Consider the following 5,140-nt stretch of genomic DNA (forward strand, 5'->3'; position numbering starts at 1 on the left):
TCTTACGGGGAAATGTCTCCTAGTGTTTCACTGAGCCATGGTAGCTTGCTACTGCTCCAGAACACTTAGGCTGGCCGGCATGTGTCCTTCTTCGTTCCTGTGTCTGTCCCTTCGGGGAAATGTCACGCGATGAATACCGGAGTCCTGTTAGCCCGCTACAGCCCGGTTCACCGGAATCCTGCTAGCCCAGTGCTACAGCCTGGATTCACTCGCTGATGACCGACACGTTCGATGCTGGGTCATGGATGCCTGTCCCTGTAAGTTTGTGCCACTTTGGGTTTACGACTAGCCATGTCAGCCCGGGCTCCTTACCATATGGATGCTAGCGACACTATCATATATGTGAGCCAAAAGACGCAAACGGTCCCGGGCAAAGGTAAGGCGACACCCGTGGGAATACCGTGCGTGAGGCCGCAAAGTGATATGGGGTGTTACATGCTAGATCGATGTGGCATTGAGTCGGGGTCCTGACAGCGTTGGTATCAGAGCTTGACTGCCTGTAGGATTACCAAGCCAAACTGGTCGAAGTTGAGTCTAGAAATGCTTTAGTTATATGTAAGGGAATTGATTGTGGGATGGAACGTAAGGCTCTTTTTACTCCTTATACCTCATGGCCTTCTGATCTGAGTCATCATCTTATCTTCTACGGGGGTTAAGAAACTAGGTCTTCTCTTCTTTCTATCAGGATCACGTGTTACTAATCCGTAGACTTATAAGATGGTTCGATTTAAGCTTGAGTTCAGTTTCTACTACTTCCGTACGTTAACTGTTGATCTCGAAACCTTGATATTGTGTTTCTGAGTGGTTATGCCACCATTTTTGTGAATGTCTCAAATCTTTTCTGAGCATTTACAGCCGTTATGCTGTCCGAGTCATCCAAGGTTTCTAAATAGTCGGATGCATTTGCAAATCCCTTCCTCCTGTTTCCGATGTGCCTTTGGTCAGATTAATCACACAAATCAGTGAGTTGAGGTACTTTATTGCCTTGACATATATGTTGGAGCTAGTATTATGACCCTAGGTGTCTTAGGGGATCATCTAGTAATTTAGCCATGATTTGTGTTCCCAGTGTGATGATTCTGGCCATCATTCTCGAAAGCATCCCATGATGCTACTTAGTAGTAGGTATTCTATTCCTGGGTTTTGAACCCGAGATTCACTCTACTTACTTCATGTTGATAGTAATTGCTAGCGCCTTTAGGATATTAGTAACCTTTGCGATAGTCCTCAAGGTCCGTGGTATATCCTTCTTCCAAATACCATGAACCACTTACGGCAAAAGTTTGTTGGATCAAAAGATCACAACAGGAGTGCTCTCTATGGGTTCTCCATTCATAATTGTGACTCTGCCAGTTCTACCCTTCTGCATGGGTTATCCGGAAGAAATATGTTGACCTTGGTTCGATATACTAATCTATGCGTCCACAACTCAGAAAATTATATGTTCCTTTGAGTTGTTCTCTTTAGTTGCATTCTGACCCTCGTCTATCAATTGATAGTCAGGAGTAATTGTGCATTCGTGTTGTCAATGATTATTACTCTTGTGGTCCGTCAAGCCATTCTGTCCTGAATGACTTGGAGAAACAAACTCCAGTACCTCATCCAGATTTAGGATTGGGTCAAGGTAGTTGTGTTCCGCAGATCAAGTTACAATCCAGCTTCTGGTCTGCTCTACCCTGAAGTATTACCTTCTCTATGACAGGAATTTCATGAGAATTGCACCACCTTTTGTGAATTCTTGACATAGTGATACTTCTCGCCATCCTTTTTCATTCCTCGGTTCCGTGTTGTTGCAGCCGGAGTGCCGACAAGTGAATCATGATGTGTGAACTCAATACTCCTAGCAACCCCATTGCTTGGTAGTTAATGGACAATAATCTTATTCTTAGCGTGTTGGTTTTTGAATCATCCTTCTAAGATTGATCGTGCTACCTAGTCCTTATTTTTGGTGCACCTTTCGGTTGATGAGTTAGGACCTTGTCAAGTCCTCACCCATTTGATCATATCGTCTTGCCCTCAAAAGCGAGATTGTTCTCGAGCTTAGTAACATATCGGTGGTTCGTGATTTCCGAAGATCTTCTCGGAAGTATTACCAGGTTGTCACCTGACCGCTATGTTGAGCTCGTGATCAAGTTGGTTTCTTGTGAACCACCTTCTCTCCAAGAATCGGTGTTGGTTATCCCTGAGCTAGTTGGTTAAGCTAAACGACAACTTGGAGGGTTGGAAGATAAAAGCTTGCCTGACTTAGTTCGTTCCAAAGGGATATTCTTGTGTAGTGTGTGTTGAAGAAAGATGATATCTTCATCGATTGGTCCCTGTGATCAGTTGCTGGACCTATTGTCTTATCAATCCTTTGATTTGAGTGTGGGCTATCGTCAAATCAAGTTAGAACCAACGATGTTCGTAATGTTGTCTTAATCGTGGTTGATCCCTCGAGCATACACCATTATATTCTTTGGTCTGACCAATGCTATCACCGTGTTCACATGAAGGTGGAAGTCCAGTGATATGGAAATTCCGATGAGTTGCTGTTGAGCCCATCAGTAGCATTTTGTCTCCCCCCATGAATCATGTTGAACATCAACCTAGTGTTGAAAATTTTGTAAGCAAAGCCTTCGTGCTCCGTTCATGGAGTCTATGCTTGGATGGAAGAAGTGACTTCCTCTAATTCATGTGCATTTGGTGTAAGTTGCCGTCGTGAATTCGAGGAAGATTGTTTTGTTTCCTTTGGAATCATCGCAAGTCAGTCATGCATGTGCGAAGTATTCTATGGTCTGATAGACTGATCATCTTCATTCCATATGTATCCCTAGCACACCAAGCCACTAACTGATTTGTTCTAGGAGAAGGAGTTCTTTTAAGAGCTAACCCGGGCTTAATCAAGAACTTTGATATCCTCGATGATGGTTCCCAACCAGAACTCGGTAGTGCTTTATTATAAGACTACCATGTGGTCATGCTTGTCTGGGACAACATGTTCACATGTTTGTAGCAGAACCAGCTCATGTTTTGGAGCTTGCTATCATAGTTCATTTCCCGAGAATCTCGCAACGTCATCTCGTCGATTTGTGTTGCAAACTTTCATTTTCTTCCTAGACTCGAAGAGTCTGGAATATCCTGACACCAACCAGATCTGAATCTCAGGCAGATATGATGGTTGGAACATTTCCCAAGAACTATAATATTGGTCCCTCGATAACCGGTAAAGTGGATGTCGTGGCCAACACACCCAGCCGGAAGACCTATCTTTGTAGTATCTTGTTTGAGGAAGTTGGCCACCTCCCCATAAGGATTTCGTAGGATTTACCTCCGTAACTGTTCCTTATGGATTCTAATGCTCCCGAAGTCCGACCTTTACTTGATGTTCTAGTTATCAAACCATATCTATGAATGGGTTACACTAGCACGTCAAGGAGAACATTAGAAGCGGAGTGCTAAATGTCTCTCGGTCGATCATCCAGATTTTGTTTCCTTGGCCTCGCTAGGGTGAAATCTGAGTTGATGTTATCTTCCTATGCATCTGCATCGTCCATCGTTGTTCATCATGGTGGTATGTTGTGTTGCCAGGATTCTTGACACGGATGTTGGTAAAACCTTGATGAATATGGAAATGCTCAAGTTCTTGAGAGCACGCACAAGCGCTAGGTGTTATCATCGGCACTAACTGGGTTTGCTCTCAGTTTCCTCGGCAATGCTATGATCTTTTCAAACAGTGAATTCACTCTCTGTTGTTGGGTTCTTCCCCAGTTACCAGAATCATTCCCAGCATTTGCATTTTGTTCCTAGCTTGCACCGCCAATGTGCCATTCTACCATGGGTCTCTTCCATCTCCGGTGATAAGCAAATTCATCCATTACGTTGTCTTCAACAAGGTAATCCACATCATCCAAGTCCGAGTATGCCATTCTACCGACCCCCGCCAATCGATTGCTGTGATTTGCCTTCGGCTGATATAGAGAGTCTCAATGATCTCTATATCAAAGGTAATTCTTTTTGCCACTTAAGATAATAATCTACGAATCACCCTTCTCCAGGATGTTTCGTCGTGGTATCATGGCAACTCAACTCCTCGCTACGTGACAATCGTTTACCACGTTCTTGAGTCTGGAATTGTTGTCTACCTAGTGAACCTTCGTCATCCGTTTCCTTCCACCCCTCTTGATGTGTATCTCGTGTCTCAACCCGAGAGATGGTCCTATGTCTCATTCCGTGAGTTGTTCGATCTTCGAGAAGATCGACCCTTCTAGAGTCTCCTTCTTCCCTCCATGTCATGTTGACAGGATTTCTCAGAGCAAGACTTCAAGACAATGATGGTGATCGAATCAACGTTCCTATGAAGTGCAACCTGAATCGTGAAGATTATACTAGTCTGCGTTACCCTTCACCTTACCCTACGCTTGAATCTCGAGACGAGATTCTTGTTTAGTGGGGGTGAGTTGTCACATCCCTAGCTTCTGGTAATGCTCTAGGCTAGCTTCGTGTGTGCATCATGTTTAAATTCTGAAATTTGAACTGAGGAATTTTGGAAGCCTCAAAAACTTAAATAAAAGAGGGGCAAAACCCCTAGAAATCTCATTCATTGCTCCAAAGTGCTCTTCTTAAATGTTTGATAATTTTTGGTAAGGGTTCTGGTCCCAACCAAAATATTGAACATTTTTAAGGATTTATTTTTGGGACTTTGGATTTAATTCATTAGCTATTTGAATTTGAATTATATTCATATAATTAGAATATAATTTCAAATACCCCTGAAATATTTTATAAGCTTTTGGAAAAGTCCATCTAGCAATATAAAATATTCAGAGGAGTTTTTGGCATTGTTTGAATTATTTTAAATTCAAAACAGTGGCAAAATAAATTAAATAAAACAAAACAGAAAAAAAATAGAGCAAAGCTTACCTGGCGCTTACCTGTCCAGCCCAGCCGGCCCAGCTCCCCCAGCGGCCCAGCCCGCCACCGCTACCCCCCTGTTGCCTTCCTCCTCTGCCAGGAGGACGGGCACGCGCCCGGCGCGCGCGGCCACGCGCCCCGGCCACCTCCTCCCTGCCTGGCTGCCTCCTCCTCCCCTGGTCCCTCCCGCGACGCCACGCAGCCCCCGACCCCCTCTCACTTCTCCCTCACTCTCCCGCGTCCTCATCCT

This window comes from Triticum dicoccoides, chromosome 6A (assembly GCF_002162155.2).
Source record: "Triticum dicoccoides isolate Atlit2015 ecotype Zavitan chromosome 6A, WEW_v2.0, whole genome shotgun sequence".
In the NCBI taxonomy this organism is placed as follows: Eukaryota; Viridiplantae; Streptophyta; class Magnoliopsida; order Poales; family Poaceae; genus Triticum; species Triticum dicoccoides.